The sequence below is a fragment of the Haematobia irritans genome, chromosome 3, assembly GCF_050003625.1.
Source record: "Haematobia irritans isolate KBUSLIRL chromosome 3, ASM5000362v1, whole genome shotgun sequence".
Lineage (NCBI taxonomy): Eukaryota > Metazoa > Arthropoda > Insecta > Diptera > Muscidae > Haematobia > Haematobia irritans.
In genome coordinates this window covers 164,040,979-164,059,909 of record NC_134399.1, presented here as the reverse complement: position 1 = coordinate 164,059,909, position 18,931 = coordinate 164,040,979, and the positions used below count along the sequence as shown (strand labels likewise).

The window sequence follows — 18,931 nt, the reverse complement described above, 5'->3', positions numbered from 1 at the left end:
TATGCACCAATATGGACCTAACAGCCAGAGTTTTATACCGATTTGCTTGAAATTTTGCACAAACATTACACTTAGTCGTATAGTCAAGTGTGCAAAATTTGATTGAAATCGGTTCAGATTTAGATATAGCTCTCATATATATCTTTCGCCCGATATGGACTTATATGGCCCCAGAAGCCAGATTTTTGGCCGACTTTGGTTGAAATTTTGCACCAGGAGTACAATTAGTAGTATAGTCAAGTGTGCAAAATTTGGTTGAAATCGGTTCAGATTTAGATATAGCTCCCATATATATCTTTCGCCCGATATGGACTAATATGGTCCTAAAAGCCAGAGTTTTGGGCCAATTTCGTTGAAATTTTGTACAGGGAGTAGAATAAGCATTGTAGCTATGCGTGCCGAATTTGGTTGAAATCGGTTTAGATTTTGATATAGCTCCCATATATAGCTTTCGCCCGATTTACACTCATATGACCACAGAGGCCAATTTTTTGCTCCGATTTAGCTGAAATTTTGCACTGGGAGTAGAGTTAGCATTATAGCTTTGCGTGCCAAATTTGGTTGAAATCGGCTCAGATTTAGATATAGCTCCCATATATATGTTTTTCTGATTTTGACAAAAAGGTCACAATATCAACATTTTCCTTGTAAAATCGCCATTGCTTAGTCGAAAAGTTGTAAAAATGACTCTAATTTTCCTAAACTTCTAATACATATATATCGAGCGATAAATCATAAATAAACTTTTGCGAAGTTTCCTTAAAATTGCTTCAGATTTAAATGTTTCCCATATTTTTTTACTAACATTGTATTCCACCCTAATGCATTAGCCAACTTAAATTTTGAGTCTATAAATTTTGTAGAAGTCTATCAAATTCTGTCCAGATCGAATGATATTTAAATGTATGTATTTGGGACACACCTTTATATATAGCCCCCAACACATTTGACGGATGTGATATGGTATCGAAATTTAGATCTACAAAGTGGTGCAGGGTATAATATAGTCGGCCCCGCCCGACTTTAGACTTTCCTTACTTGTTTTTCTATAAAAATGATATGTGGACAATATTTTCTAAGAAATAAAATTTTGGCAAAATCTTCTATAGAAATAACATTTTGACAAAATTTTCTATAGAAACAAATTTTTTGACAACATTTTCTATAGATATCTAATTTTGATTAATTTTTCTATAAAAATAAAATTTTTGGCAATATTTTTTAATAAATAAAATTTTGGCAAAGTTTTGTATAGAAACAAAATTATGACAAATATTTCTACAAAAATCAAATTTTGACTAATATTTCTATAAAAATACAATGTTGACAAAATTTTCTACAGAAATAAAATTTTGACAAAATTTTATATCGAAATAAAATTTTGACAAAAATTTTTATAGAAATAAAACTTCGACAAAAACTTCTATAGAAGTGAAATGTTGACTAATTTTTCTATAAAAATAAAATGTTGACAATGTTTGCTAAGAAATAAAATTTTGGCAAAATCTTCTATAGAAATAAAATTTTGACAAAATTTTCTGTCGAAATAGACTTTTGACATATATTTCTATATAAATCAAATTTTGACTAATTTTTATATAGAAATAAAATTTTGACTAATTTTTATATAGAAATAAAATTTTGGCACTTTTTTCTAATAAATAAGATATTGGCAAAATGTTCTATAGAAATAAAATTTTTACAAAATTGTCTATCGAACTAAAACTTTGACAAAATGTTCTATCGAAATAAAATTTTTAAAAAATCTTATAGAAATAAAATTTTGACAAAACATTCTATAGAAATAAATTTTTGACAAAATTTTCAACAGAAATAAAATTTTGACAAAATTTTCTATAGAAATAAAATTTGGACAAAATTTTTTTTATCGAAATAAAATGTTGACAAAATTTTCTATAGAAATAAAATTTTCATAAAATTACCTATCGAACTAAAACTTTGACAAAATGTTCTATCGAAATAAAATTTTTAAAAAATCTTTTATCAAACAGAAATAAAATTTTCACAAAATTTTCTATAGAAATAAAATTTGGACAAAAATTTTTATAGAAATAATATTTTGACAAAATTTTTTATTGAAATAAAATTTTGACAAAATGTTTTATCGAAATAAAATTTTGAAAACATCTTGTATCGAAATATAATTTTGAAAAAATTTTCTATCGAAATAAAATTTTGACAATATTTTCTACGGAAATAAAATTTTAACAAAATTTTGAAAATTTTTCTATAGAAATAATATTTAACAAAATTTTCTATAGAAATAACATGTAACAACATTTTCTATAGAAACAAATTTTGACAAAAATTGTTATAGAAATAAAAATTTGGCAATATGTTCACGAAATTTTCTATAGAAATAAGATTTTGGCAAAAACTTCTGTAGGAATCAAATTTCGACAATATTTTCGAAGAAATAAAATTTTTGAAAAAATTTTCTATTGTAATGTGCAACTTGTTATTTATGTACTACTAGCGTAACCCGGCCCGCTTCGCTGCGCCTTCCGAAGCGTAGTTGGAGGAACATTTTGCATTAACTTAGTCAACTATATCCTTCGTGCTGAAAACAAATTCGAAAAGATTTCAATTCTTTTAAACAAATCGGACTACTTGATTTTTCGTTTATAGGTACAAATACGGCGGGAGAGGGTGTACCCTTTCCTCCAAATTTTTTTAATAATGTTCTGTATTCAAGTAGTTGGACAATCTTCTATATTTCTTGTGAATTTTAAGTGGGGTTTGTCAAGGAAAGGTATCCTTCTCCTCAACATATCTGAAAATTAAGCACTATATTATAATAACATACAAAGAATTACTGTTTCCCATCCAATAAATCGGAAAAAGCAAAAGTAGTAAAAAAATTTACCACATTAACATTTGCTGAAATGTTGGAAAATGATGCACCCTCTACGTTGGCTGCCAATTTCATGTAAATTTAAGTTCTTTACTAAAAAGAAGTCTGGCAGAAGCCTGCACAAAAATCATAAAATTATGTACCGAGTTCCCATTTACGGACAACCCTCTACTTTCAACTTAAGAAAAAATAAACGGACAAAAGGGAACCCTCTCTTTACTAAAATGAAGACTAAAAAGAAGTCTGGCAGAAGCCTGTACAAAAATCATAAAATTATGTACCGAGTTCCCATTTACGGAAAACCCTCTACTTTCAATTTATGAAAAAAAAAACGGACAAAAGGGAACCCTCTCCCCACCTTCGCTCCACTCCGACCTGATATCGGACTATCACGTACCCTATATTAATTTCGCAACTACTCAATGGTCCCTATAAATTCTATCGAAGTAAATCGATAAAGTTTATTTCAATTTTCCCCTTCCCCAACCAGATATCGAAAAATCATATACTAATTTAAAAATTATGTATAAATTTAATCACCTCCTGCCACATTCCTGTAAATTTCAAGTAGATCGGAGATGTTTAAATTTCGCTCTATTGTTTTAAAGGGACGTCACTTTCCCCGATACAATATCGACACCCCTAACCTTCCCTGAAAATTCTTGAAACTTTCCTTCAAGTGTGGGGCAAGGAAGGTTGCCTCTTCGTTCATAACCTTCCCCCACTGCTTTTGTAAATTTCAAGAAAACTTAATTTTTTTGTAGTTTTAGAGGAGGACCTCCTCCCCGACCAAATGTTGAAAAGCGTATCTTTTGTAAACGTCTCAGAAAATGTGAAGCAAATTATAAGCCTAAAGGGGCGGCCTCTCTTCCGTCCAAATATCACAAAATCAGGTATCAACTATTACGGTTGACGGAGGTTACGATCTCTCCCCAGTCCTCTGTAAATTTCAAGTAACTCGGTAAAGTTTAATTGTTTCTCTGTATGTACTTAAGAGAACCTGATATAAATTTCGTAACCCATTTTTTCTGTAAAATTTCAGTCGGGGGAGTTTAGTTTTGTTTGAACTTTAAAAAAAAAAAAAAACAAAATTTGGGCAAAGGGGTGGTCCCCCTCCCCGACCAAATATCGGAAAATAATGTAGCGGATTTTTGTCTACATGCCAACCCCAACATTCAATGAAAATTTCAAGCAAATCGCATAATTTTGTTCCAAGCTTCAAAAAGTAGGGCAAGGGGGAGGTCCCCCCCCCCCCATCCACATATGAAATCATCGGGTACCCCATATTAATTCCATAACCTCACCACATGTTCTCTGTATATCTCAGATAATTTAGAGAATTTTAGTTTTTTCATTGTACTTTAAAAAAAGTTGAACAAAGGAGAGGCCCCCCTTCGCCACCAAATCTCGAAATAAAAAGTAGCGGATCTTTGTCTAGATGCCAACCCCAATCTTCAACGAAAATTTCAACCAAATCGGTCAACTTTGGTCCAATTTTCAAAAAGTCCGACAAAGGGGAGGTCCCCTCTGCGACCAGGTGTCAAAAAATGAGGTACCCTATTTTCACCACATGAACGCCCCCTACGATCTCTGAAAGTTTCAAGTAAATCGGTTCAGCCGTTTCGGAGCCAACTCGGTACATACAAACAAACAAACAAACAAATAAACAAACATAAATTGAATTTTATATATATATATATAGATATTTATTAAGTATGTAGACTAAGTAGGCTAAGACTTTGAATTGATTTGAATGAATGAAAAAAAAAAAAAAAAACAGAAATAAAAAGTAAGTTCATCGACAGCAATATTAAACTATATTAAACTATAGAAATGGAATTTCGACTAAGTTTTCTATAAAAATAAAATGTCGCAAAATAATATTTTTTTCTTCTTTTCGATAAAATTTTCTCCAAATTTTGATAGAATATTTTTGGCTCCAGTGGCAACACGTTTGCATAACAAATTCGAATTTAAAATTTCTGTTATATTTTTAAAGTGTATTGAATATTAATGATATAGGGAGATATATTTCAGAATATCTTTTAGCGTTATAGTTAAATTACAAAAAATCATCGAATTTAAGTATGTCATCAGTAGTTTTGAAGATCTATTTCCAATTCTGAAGGCCAAATAGACCTCAATTCTATAGAACTTAAATATATATGTATATAATTTTAAGTTGAATTTCCTAAGTCTAAGCATTAATTGCAATATTTATCAAATTTGGCCATATGAGAAAAATGCGTCTTCTATAGAACTTGGGATCACACATTGTGTCATATAATATAAAATCATTGCTTAGGATTTTCTATTTATCCTACGGCAAAGATTTGGTGCAATTAAAAAATATTTCTATATATTACGTTTCCTGTATTCGTTATATGTCCAAATAAAAAAATAATATCCCCTCAAACGTAATTCTAATAGTCTGTATCTCATATTACGATAATATTTAAAATTTGTCAACTGTCATTGTGCTTGAAACCTTAAAGTTCATTCCTATTCCAAAATATGATATAATTTTTTATACTTTGACAGTGACATAGTTCTTCAATAACTAAAATGCCAACATAATCATTGGTGATCTGTACCAAAACATCGTTGTCAAATGCCGACACAAACATGTGCCCATATAGTGGGAGAGGAATAGCAAAGCAGACAGACGACACAATGTCATATACAGGCAAATATTTACACGCACCACAGTGCTGCTTTTTGTTGACATATATGTACACACATATCCAGTTTCGTGTCTATTCGTATTTCTAGTTTCCGTTTCCTTTTGTTACTTACATACAGTGAGTAACGAAATTGGTGTCTTTACGTTGGAAACATAAGACAAGGTATTATCAGGAATAGAGAAAATTAAAAGACAAATGGGTATTAGTATAAGAAAAATAAAGCAAATGTATATATACAGGGTGGTTGATATGTAATGCAACAAATTAAAGTGCTCAATTTTTTTGTTCAAAAGCCAAAATATTTCAGAAATAACATAAAACTTTAGGATGGATTTAGATATGTCCGAATTGGCTACACAGAAAAACTCTTTTATAGCAAGAGTGAACTATGTTGTGCGGGAAAATTGAACTAAATTATACGCCACATTTTCAAATTTCCACACAGCGTTGTTAAAACCTTAAAAATTTTATTTAATCTGGTGTACAGTCAAAAAATTACACCCTCCCAAGAAGAAAAAATGAACTAAAAGTACAGAAGAAAATAATTTGCGCCAAACCATAACCATTTTAAACGGCCCTATGTTCCTCCTAGGAATTTCAGGAAAATATATATATATATAACCATTTTAAACAGTGTAGTTCTTTTTAACTATTTTTGGGACTCGTACGAAAATTTTCTACTACCTTATATTGAACTTATGTGTACGGTCAGTGAACTTTATAACCACGTTTAGTTCATAAAATATTTCATTTCATTGGGCTGTGAAAATTTTCAAAAAAAAAAAAATAATAATAATAATAAAATTTTTGAAAATAATACAAATTTTTTCAAAAATTTCCTATAGAAATAAAATTTTGACAAAGTTTTATATTATAATAAAATTTTGCAAAAATTTTATATAGAAATAAAGTTTTGATAAAAAAATTTGCACAAATTTTTTACAGAAATAAAATTCTGACTTAATTTTCTATAGAAATAAAATTTTGACAAAATTTTATATAATAACAAGTAAGGAAAGTCTAAAGTCGGGCGGGGCCGACTATATTATACCCTGCACCACTTTGTAGATCTAAATTTTCGATACCATATCACATCCGTCAAATGTGTTGGGTGCTATATATAAAGGTTTGTCCCAAATACATACATTTAAATATCATTCGATTTGGACAGAATTTGATAGACTTTTACAAAATCTATAGACTCAAAATTTAAGTTGGCTAATGCACTAGGGTGGAATACAATTTTAGTAAAAAAAATATGGGAAACTTTTAAATCTGAAGCAATTTTAAGGAAACTTCGGAAAAGTTTATTTATGATTTATCGCTCGATATATATGTATTACAAGTTTAGGAAAATTAGAGTCAGTTTTAAAACTTTTCGACTAAGCAGTGGCGATTTTACAAGGAAAATGTTGGTATTTTGACCATTTTTGTCGAAATCAGAAAAACATATATATGGGAGCTATATCTAAATCTGAACCGATTTCAACCAAATTTGGCAGGCATAGCTACAATGCTAATTCTACTCCATGTGCAAAATTTCAACTAAATCGGAGCAAAAAATTGGCCTCTGTGGTCATATGAGTGTAAATCGGGCGAAAGCTATATATGGGAGCTATATATAAATCTGAACCGATTTCAATCAAATTTGGCACGCATAGCTAGAATGCTAAATCTACTCCCTGTGCAAAATTTCAACCAAATTGGACCAAAACTCGGGCTTCTGGGGTCATATAAGTCCATATCGGGCGAAAAATATATATGGAAGCTATATCTAAATCTGAACCGATTTCAATCAAATTTGGCACACATGACTATACTACCAATTGTACTCCTTGTGCAAAATTTCAAGCCAATCGGGATAAAACTCTGGCTTCTGGGTCCATATAAGTGCATATCGGGCGAAAGATGTATATGGGAGCTATATATAAATCTGAACCGATTTCAATCAAATTTGGCACGCATAGCTAGAATGCTAAATCTACTCCCTGTGCAGAATTTCAACCAAATTGGGTCAAAACTCTAGCTTTTAGGACCATATTTGTCCATATCGGGCGAAAGATATATATGGGAGCTATATCTAAATCTGAACCGATTTCAATCAAATTTTGCACTCTTGACTATACTACTAATTGTACTCCTAGTGCAAAATTTCAACCAAATTCGGCCAAAATCTGGCTTCTGGGGCCATATAAGTCCATATCGGGCGAAAGATATATATGGGAGCTATATCTAAATCTGAACCGATTTCAATAAAATTTTGCAAAATCTTAAGCAAATTAGGGTAAAACTCTGGCTTCTGGGGCCATATAAGTCCATATCGTCCGAAATATATATATATATATATATATATATATATATATATATATATATATATATATATATATATATATATATATATATATATATATATATATATATATATATATATATATATATATATATGAATAATTCAGCTGGCGGCTGATTTTAACAATAGCACCGTGGTAGGTGTAGTAGCGAAAATGGTTGGGGGTTTAAGATCGCACAAAGGGGAAGAGAGGAAACCAATAGCGAAGCAATCCCAATAAGGGCTCCAATATCCCAATCGTAATGTGCAGAGTTATTCAAAGGGAAATCAAAAAAAAACCAACCCAATTGTTAAGGTAGTTCAAGTTGTATATTTTTATTTTTAAGTGATCCTCACCAATAGCGATCCCAAATGTAAGTGACCGTTCTACTCAACATTTTAGTGTTTGGTAACTTATGTTTCAATTTTACAAATATTTCTTATTTTTGACATTTCGATTATTTTGATAGATAATTCACAATGGTTCTAGTTACCAAGTTTCATTTTTCCTTCTCACGAATTCAGATATATAATTCACAATTCAATAAGTTGTTACAGAACTAGTGTTTAATTTAAATTTAAATCTCAAGTAAACGTTTAAAGATAATGTCCAAAAATTTCATTTTTGGACATGGCGCCCGCCTTGCACTTGTGCAACGTTATGTGAGCTGCAGAGAACAGCGGCTAAAGACTTGATTGCTTCAGATAATATTCTCGTATCTGGCTGCGTTGCTGTAGCAGTTGTGTTTTTCTTGGGTTTCCTTTGCTTTCTTTGTGTTCGTGCCGCATTAGGGTGAAGTAAAGTGTGATGGTGACGTTGACATTTGAAGCAAGTTTTCCTCGATGTGCAAGAACCAAGTGTGTGACTTTGTGCTAGACAATTGACACAGTATTTAAACTTTTCTACCACAGCTCTTCTCTCTTTGGAGGTCATTTTCAAAAACCTTTTACAGCTTCGAATGGAATGGTAGTCATTGCACAATTTACATTTGTAGACTTCAGAGCCTTTACGTTTCGGATACGATCTGGAAGTATTGTTATTTTATTTTTATTTATGTTTATGTTATTTTTTTTATAATTTCAAGCAAGTTTTTATTCTTGTGCCCTATGGTTGTTGTCTAAAATTGGCAAAACACAAAGTTTTACAATGGGTCTAGTTATGATCCCTGTGGAGGTACGAACATCCGCCACTCGGACTCTACTATCTGTTCCCGGATGTGTGTCAACGATTCGACCTAAGCGCCATTCACTTGGGGGTAGCATATCGTCTATCACTACTACCATGTCACCGGCCTGAAGGTTGGGAGATGGATTTTTCCATTTGTAACGTTTATGGAGTGACTTGAGGTAGTCAGTTTTCCATCTAATCGCAAACTGATGGTGAAGGGCTTTCATTTTTTCCCAGCGATTGATGAGAGATAGATTCTGGGAAATGGTTTCGGGAAAAGACAGGATGGGGCTGCCTTTCAAAAAGTGGCCTGGTGTCAAAGCGGTCAAATCGGATGGATCTTCAGAGAGGGCTGAAAGTGGTCTGGAGTTTAGAACACCTTCAATTCTGGCTAAGAGTGTTGCCATTTGTTCAAAGTCAAATTTATGGGATCCGGAAATTCTTTTGAAATGATATTTAAAACTTTTAACAGCGGACTCCCATAGTCCACCCATATGTGGCGCATGAGGTGGGATGAAACTCCACTCAAATCCATGTGTTATATATCGTTGAGCTATGTCAGTGGACGCGGTTTTTAAAAATCTAGAAAATTCTCGAAGTAATCTTCTACTAGCCCCCAGAAAGTTCCGTCCGTTGTCGGACACAACTTTGTGGGGCAAACCACGCCTTCCAATGAATCGGGCGAATGACGCCTCAAATGCCGAAGAAGATAGTTCGGAGCATATTTCTAAATGGATCGCCTTTGTTGCGAAACACACAAATACAACCACGTAACCTTTTACTGTTGGAGAATTTCTAACAGCTGAACATTTAAGCTCATATGGGCCAGCAAAATCTATACCGGTTGTATGAAAAGGCGGTGTAAGTGTGCATCGTTCGGGGGGCAGAGGTGCCATAACTTGGGAACAGGATTTCTTTTTAAATATAGCACATGTTTTGCATTTATGAATTATGCTTTTGATATTGGGCTTTAATCGATATATGTAAAACTCGGTCTGAACGAGCCTACACATCTGATTGCATTCACCGTGAAAGAGAATTATGTGTATGTGCTGAAGATACAATTGGCAGAAATGTGACTTTCCCGGCAAGATCATGGGATAGCGTTCGCTATAAGAAAGTGAGGAATTAACCAAGCGACCATTTACGCGTAATATCTTATCCTGATCTAAAAAGGGGTTTAGCGGTTTCAAGGCGCTCTTATTAGGAATAATTGTGTTTTCTAAAAGAGAATTGTACTCCGCTTCAAAATAAGTTTTTTGACAAACCATAATGAGGCGGGATTTAACAAACTTTAATTCCTCTTGCGAAAGATTAAGTGTGGTTGGTACCAACGAGAAGTTCATGCGACATCGGTTGTAGAACCGAAATACATAGCAAAGTGTTCTCAATGCCTTGTGATATGAGGAAAATCGTGCTAATATGTCAGGTTCCGATATAGACGCAGAGAGGGATGTATTCCTTTTCCCTATATCTGGTGTTTCTAAAGGATTTCGCCTAGGCCACGATGACGCCGGTCTAGTCAACCATGGTGGACCTTGCCACCACAACAAGTTTGTCACCAAATCTTGTGGTCTGCAACCTCTTGTCCCAAGATCGGCCGGGTTGCTACTTGTGGGCACGTGGGCCCATATGGCATTAGGAGCTAGTTCATGGATTTGGGCGACACGATTAGCCACATAGGTTTCCCAATTCCATGGAGGTTTAGAAAGCCACCCTAGGACTATTGAAGAGTCCGTCCATAAGTATATACCATTAAATTTGAAATCAAAAGTATTAGTAACATAGTGCACTAATTTGGCAAGTAGGACCGCCCCGTTTAACTCCAATCTAGGCAAACAGATAGTCTTAAGGGGAGCTACTTTGCTCTTAGCCATAAAAAGATTGCAAAATACAACCGACTTTGAAGTCTCGCACCTGATATAAATGCATGCGGCATAAGCTGACTTAGAGGCATCGGAGAACCCATGAAGTTGAATTGAGTCTGTGGGAGTATATTGAAGCCAGCGTTGGATGTTCAGTTTTTCTATGTGCGCGAAATCCGAAACCATATTATCCCAACATCGTATTGATTCTAAACCAATGTTCTCATCCCACCCCAATTTATCCAGCCAAAGCTGTTGCATGAGTATCTTTGCCTTCACTATAACCGGTGTAATCCAACCGGCTGGATCAAAAAGCTGGGCAATTTTCGATAAAATACCCCTTTTTGTCTTAGTTGCACTTGGAGTTGTGAATGTATAAGTGAACGTATCTCTGAGAGCATTCCACTTGATTCCTAACGTTTTTGTTGAGCTGGTTTCCTGAAACCGCAGGAAATCCAAGTCATAAAGATCATCGGGTTCTAATCTCCTTAAAACCTCGGGACAGTTAGCTGTAATTTTCTTGAGAGGGAACCCAGCAGACAGAAGTGCCTGCTTTAGGGATAGAAGACTATGGGTGGTTTCTTCAATGGTAAACCCTCCTGACAGAATGTCGTCAACGTATGTCTCTTTCTTTAATATAGTACTTATCTCCGGTAAGTCCGATTCAATTGATGAGGCAAGTTCCAACAGTGTCCTTATCGCAAGGAATGGCGCGCAGTTGATTCCAAACGTTACAGTCTTGAGTTGATAATCCGATATCCTGCCATTCGGGTGTGCGCGAAAAACTATTTTCTGATAAGGTCTATCCCGTGGGTCTACTAAAATTTGGCGGTACATTTTTTGTATGTCACCGCTATATACGTATTTATATTTCCTCCAATTCAGAACAATGGATGTCAAGTCAGACTGTAAAGTTGGACCAGTGTAAAGAGTGTCGTTCAGTGAATATCCCGAGTCAGTTTTTCGGGATGCGTTGAACACTACTCTTACCTTAGTCGTTTTGTGATCGGGTCTTACCACAGCGTGATGTGGTAAATAGAATGACTCACATTTCTTTCCGTTAACCACTTCTTCGGAAGACGATGCTTCCATGTGGTCAAGGGAAAGATATTCATTCAAAACAGAGTTGTACTGCGTTCGTAAGCTGGGATCCCTGTTTAATGAACGTTCCATGCTTGCATACTGCCCGATTGCCAGATGCCTAGACGGTCCCAAATACACAGACTTTGGAAAATCTTTCCTAAAAGGAAGTCTTACCATGTACCTTCCGTCAGACTGACGTGTTGTCGTGCGTCTATAAAACTCTTCGCAAAAGTCATCTTCTGCAGTACTTTGGTTAAAAAATGGGATTTCCTCTTGTTCCCAAAACTTGCGGAGAAGTTTATCCAGAGAGGAATTTTCAGAAAACCCAACGGTTGACGTGAAGGACTGAACTTTCGTGGAAATGGGTCCGCTAAGGACCCAGCCGAACACCGTATTATAGGCCGAAGCAATTCCACATATATTTCTTTTAATTCCTTCCAAATTTAGAAACCGCTCTGAGTCATTTCCCAGAATAATATCTATCTGTGTTGATTTGTTAAAGTTTGGGTCCGCCAAATCAAGTTCTTGAAGGCTTGACTTGGCGATATCCGGTAACTCAAATGAAATAGACGGTAACAATTTCGTCAGCTTCGGTAGGACTATGGCGTTAACCGAAAAACGGACATTGTATCTTTTGGCGAACAGGAAAAAATCACATTCCCTATCGGAATTTTGCGTATAACCACCGATACCTACTATCTCAAACCTCGACTTACGATACGGAATCTGGAGACGGTCCCTTATCCTCTCGGATACAAAAGTGCGTTGGGATCCTGGGTCTATTAGAGCCCGAACGGTAAAAAGCTCTCCACGCAAGTCAATTTGTACCAACGCAGTGCGCAATAGAACCGTATCCAAATTCGACGAAAAATTTGCCTGTATTTGGGCTTGCTTAGATGTTGAGGGCGAATAATCTAAACTGTCCTGTTCACTAAGATCCTTCTCCTCCTTTCCACCCAGTGGGGAGTCCTGGGAATCATAAACCGGCCCCTCCTTTTGTTTGGGCCTTATATGGAGTAAGGTGTGATGTGTCCGATGACAAATAGCGCAAGTGCTTTTACTTTTGCACTTGTATCTAATGTGGCCTATGGAAAGGCAATTATTACAGTATTTGTTTTTGGCAACAACATTCAAGCGCTCTTGAACATTTAATTTACGAAAAGCAGGGCAAATTCTAAGACTGTGGTTTTCATTGCAGATTTTACATTCTTTATCAAGCTTTTCTTGGGAATGATATGTTTGGATTTTTGAGTTCGAGGAGTGTGACCCACTGTGTCGCTCTCTTGTCGATTTGATACTCGAAAGCCTTTCTACAATCTCATGGCGATTACATAAAAATTCGTTCATTTGAGACCACTTCGGTAATTCCCTATGACACTTTAGTGACTGTTCCCAAAAGGACAAAGTCTCATCTGGCAATTTCGTCGATATGAGATATATTAAAATGGGATCCCAACCTTCAGTGCTCACATCAAGAGATTTAAGTGTAGCCAAGCAATCATTGACTGTACATTGAATTCTTTGAAGCGTGTCACTATTTTCGATCTTTGCCACATTTATATTAAACAAAGTTTTGAGCTGGTTGTCTACCAGTACCCTTTTATTTTCATATCTGCTCCTAAGAGCGGCCCACGCTATGTCAAAGTTTTCATCGCATAATGGGTATCTCTTGACAATTGCCCCCGCACTATCTCTCGTCTTATTTCTAAGATGATAGAGTTTCTGAGCACTGGTGAGCTTGGGATGGTTGATATAGACCGCCGTGAACATGTCACGGAATGACGGCCATTCTTCATACCCTCCCTTAAAGACCTCCGTATCGCATGGAGGCACCTTTATAGCAATTTCGCTACTTTGAGGGCTAAAGCCGTTAAAATTTTGAAGATTTTGGCCATTTAAGGAAGGCGATGGTCTTCGTATCGTGACATTTTGGTTCTGAGCCAATCTGCTCGAGCCAAGAAACTTCAATATGGTCGAACGGACGGTATAGTAGGCCTCAGAAGATACGTTATAGTTGACCAGAGCGGCTGCTTTAAATTCCCTGGAATCTCTCGCTTCAGGAGATAAAACTAATTTCTCGAAAGATTGATTCAATTTATCCCACTTATGCTCAAGATCTTCAAGTTTTACCCCAAGAATAGCATCTGTCTGGTCCGTTATTTCCCCATCTTCAAAGTTCGAACAGAAATTTTGTAAATGTTCGCAATCGAAAAGAAATTTCTGATGTAGTGGTGACGAGCAAATACCTTCGGATAAACCCGAAATACTCTGCTTCTCAGGTGGATCCGACATTGAAATTGATCAGAATCAATGCAATGCAAAAATCAAGAACCAAATCTTTACGTCTATGAACACGCTAATACGGTTTCCTAAACCCAATATTTAAGCCAAGGTCACAAGGCTCCCGTGTACTGCAATCGAATGTATCAACTATGACCCAAAATTATCAGACTACTGAGCTGAAGAACGAAATGTGTATTAAAAGCAATAACCAACCCAATAAACTGGGTTGTTGTGAATTTTGGATTTAAATAAAACTCAATAAATTTGAATCAAAACAAAGCAACGATAAGCCAACCGAGGTGAGAATCCTCTCCTCGCTCTCAGTTCACGACAGATAATTGTGCGGAGAAATGGTAATAAAAATAGGATGAAGTCGGTAGCAATAAATTGGGGTTTTAATGAAACGCGATAAAATTGTAAACCAAAACAAAGGTAATGAGGTAAATGACGTGGAAATTATTATTCTCTTTCCAAGCCAGTAGCAAAACTTAAGCGAAACAATAATTCCCATATGGATGTAATGCCGCCAATGAGTTCTCGTTATAATAGCGACTAATCAGGTGGTTATTATTCGCCTGTACACTCGATAAGGATGCAGTTTAACACAATTTCTCCGATGCCGTTAACTACAGGTTAAAGGCAAGGCTACACTAAACTACTGTATGTAAAATTAATTCCAATGATTTTATACCAAAGGTTGTATATTAACAAAAAAAAGGTGTATAAAAAATGCTCAGTTCGTCGGCGTAGTTCAATTAATTGAACGCTCCTTCCATATAGAAGCTGTAATTTGACTTTACGTTGCGGTGTAAATAACTTAAATGAATTGTTATAAAATCGATGCGAGTTGTTTATGCAGTCATATTCATGTAAATGGAAATTTGTATTAAACCAATTTTAATTGGTCTGCGGTGTATCCCATATAAATAAATTTCCGATCACGACATCATATCGAAACGCAATTTGTGTCTACTTCCTTCCTTAAGCACATATTAATTAAATTAACCAACTAGGTTTGCGGTGTTATTCATTTAACCGAAATCTTATAAAGGGATCAATAGCAATAAATTGACTTGGGTCATAACGCGGTAAATTCCAATTAAATGAAATAATTATAATAAACCTAATTTTGCGGGGTTATTCATCTAAACAAGAATTGGTAGAGGGGGCAATAATTCGATGTAACATCATCGTGCGGTAAAATCATTTGAAGTGAAATTTTATGACAGTCGTCTCGATCAATAATAATTTAAATTAGTTTTCCACTTCATAAAAAATGGATGTAGCAATGGACTGTATGACTTTCTTTTCCTTTTTCCTCCATTTGACTAAATATTGATCATTCTTCCTTCAGTTGTTTAGTTGAGATTTTATTGTCTCATTTCAATACCTTCTTCTTCTTGGAATATATTGGAAATTGTGCTTAACTCTACATGTAGGCATTATCATTTCATTCCAGTGATGCACAGATACTCAGATATTGACCTTAGATTTAGAGCGAGGCACATAAAGAACTAACGAAAACTCGTTATATATTTCTGACAGTTGTCTTGCACTATTTGTCGTTATTACTCTTCAAGCCTATGAACATACAAAATTTTTTCTCTCCTTTGCACTCGAGCAATGTGAATTATCGGTATTTACCTTACTCACACCGCACTTTAAATTTTATAGCGGTACTTTCTTGACGAAATACAAAAAAAAAAATCTTGTCTTCTGGGTTACCGTTATAAGAAAAAAAATGTGATTTTTAAATAACAATACGGGTTATGTACTCACTTTTTTCATCGAGTTTAAACACCTAATTTGCGTAACTGTAATCCAACTAGAAAATTCCCATATGAAGCGTAAATATAATCCCACTAGCAAATTGTCGAAGTTTTTTGCATTATAACTCAAAATGCGTTGATTCAAATGTTCTCACACAAATCTTCAGATTGTTCCTTAAATTCGTTTTGTGATTTACGTAACCCGAGTCACTTCAGGACTTTTTTTTTCTATTTCCTCAAAGCACTTTCTGACAATAAATGCCCTTCTTCCCTCGCATAAAAGTTGTTAATTTACTTTGACACTAGGCACAATTTTAGACAACACTTGCTTATTTTTACGGTGCGAAATTTTGCGGTTTTTATGAGTTAAAATTTGAATTTTGGAGTTTCTGTTCTCCTTTTCATACTAATAAATAATCACCCGCGAGTGGCCATCACTTACCGCTTCCGAGTTAGACTAATGGTATCTATCATTTTCAGTTGTTTTTTACCTCATGATTGGAGTTCCAGTGGTGAGTTCCAAATTTTTCCAACGTCACTGCTTCTTCACTTTCGTAAGGACCATGAATAATTCAGCTGGCGGCTGATTTTAACAATAGCACCGTGGTGGGTGTAGTAGCGAAAATGGTTGGGGGTTTAAGATCGCACAAAGGGGAAGAGAGGAAACCAATAGCGAAGCAATCCCAATAAGGGCTCCAATATCCCAATCGTAATGTGCAGAGTTATTCAAAGGGAAATCAAAAAAAAACCAACCCAATTGTTAAGGTAGTTCAAGTTGTATATTTTTATTTTTAAGTGATCCTCACCAATAGCGATCCCAAATGTAAGTGACCGTTCTACTCAACATTTTAGTGTTTGGTAACTTATGTTTCAATTTTACAAATATTTCTTATTTTTGACATTTCGATTATTTTGATAGATAATTCACAATGGTTCTAGTTACCAAGTTTCATTTTTCCTTCTCACGAATTCAGATATATAATTCACAATTCAATAAGTTGTTACAGAACTAGTGTTTAATTTAAATTTAAATCTCAAGTAAACGTTTAAAGATAATGTCCAAAAATTTCATTTTTGGACAATATATATATATATATATATATATATATATATATATATATATATATATATATATATATATATATATATATATATATATATATATATATATATATATATATATATATATATATATATATATATATATATATATACCTGTTCCACAGTGTGGAGCAGGGTATAATAACATTTTGCAAAAATTTTATATAGAAATAAAATTTTAACAAAAATGTCTATAGAAATAAAATTTGAACAAAATTTTCTACAGAAATAAAATTTTGACAAAATTTTCTATAGAAATAAAATTTTTATCAAATTTTCTAAAGAAATAAAAATTTGACAAAAATTTCTATAGAAATAAAATTTTGACAAAAATTTCTATAGAAATAAAATTTTGACAAAATTTTCTATAGAAATAAAATTTTAACAAAATTTTCTATAGAAATAAAATTTTAACAAAATTTTCTATTGAAATAAAATTTTGATAGATTATTTTTGGCTCGAGTGGCAACTATGATTATGAACCGATATGGCCCAATTTTTGCGTGATTGGAGATCGGCTATATATAACTATAGACCGATATGGACCAATTTTGGTATGGTTGTTAGCGGCCATATACTAGCACCACGTTCCAAATTTGAACCTCGAAGTGGCTCCGTAGGTCAAGTCTGGAGAAAGTTTTATATGGGGGCTATATAAAGGGTGATTTGTTAAGAGCTTGATAACTTTTTTAAAAAAAAAACGCATAAAATTTGCAAAATCTCATCGGTTCTTTATTTGAAACGTTAGATTGGTCCATGACATTTACTTTTTGAAGATAATTTCATTTAAATGTTGACCGCGGCTGCGTCTTAGGTGGTCCATTCGGAAAGTCCAATTTTGGGCAACTTTTTCGAGCATTTCGGCCGGAATAGCCCGAATTTCTTCGGAAATGTTGTCTTCCAAAGCTGGAATAGTTGCTGGCTTATTTCTGTAGACTTTAGACTTGACGTAGCCCCACAAAAAATAGTCTAAAGGCGTCAAATCGCATGATCTTGGTGGCCAACTTACCGATCCATTTCTTGAGATGAATTGTTCTCCGAAGTTTTCCCTCAAAATGGCCATAGAATCGCGAGCTGTGTGGCATGTAGCGCCATCTTGTTGAAACCACATGTCAACCAAGTTCAGTTCTTCCATTTTTGGCAACAAAAAGTTTGTTAGCATCGAACGATAGCGATCGCCATTCACCGTAACGTTGCGTCCAACAGCATCTTTGAAAAAATACGGTCCAATGATTCCACCAGCGTACAAACCACACCAAACAGTGCATTTTTCGGGATGCATGGGCAGTTCTTGAACGGCTTCTGGTTGCTCTTCACTCCAAATGCGGCAATTTTGCTTATTTACGTAGCCATTCAACCAGAAATGAGCCTCATCGCTGAACAAAATTTGTCGATAAAAAAGCGGATTTTCTGCCAACTTTTCTAGGGCCCATTCACTGAAAATTCGACGTTGTGGCAGATCGTTCGTCTATTCATGATGAAATGTCAAAGCATACTGAGCATCTTTCTCTTTGACACCATGTCTGAAATCCCACGTGATCTGTCAAATACTAATGCATGAAAATCCTAACCTCAAAAGAATCACCCTTTATAATTATGGACCGATATAGCCAATTCTGGCATGGTTGTTAAAGATCATATACTAACACCATGTACCAAATTTCAGCCGGATCGGATGAAATTTGCTTCTCTTTGAGGCTCCGCAAGCCAAATCTGAGGATCGGTTTATAAGGGGGCTATATATAATTATAAACCGATGTGGAACAATTTTTGC

At 34.6% G+C, this 18,931-nt stretch overlaps 1 protein-coding gene and 1 long non-coding RNA gene across 3 annotated transcripts in view; one reads left to right on the top strand and one right to left on the bottom strand.

Moving 5' to 3' along the window:
• Positions 1–18,931, top strand: part of LOC142228511 (glutathione hydrolase 1 proenzyme) — a 151,958-nt gene that overhangs the window by 50,975 nt on the left and 82,052 nt on the right. The window lies entirely within an intron of this gene.
• Positions 8,434–17,031, bottom strand: LOC142229924 (uncharacterized). The gene is made up of 2 exons (XR_012720531.1): positions 16,067–17,031; positions 8,434–8,913 (listed from the first exon to the last, which is right to left on the bottom strand). It is a non-coding gene; the product is annotated as an uncharacterized LOC142229924 (long non-coding RNA).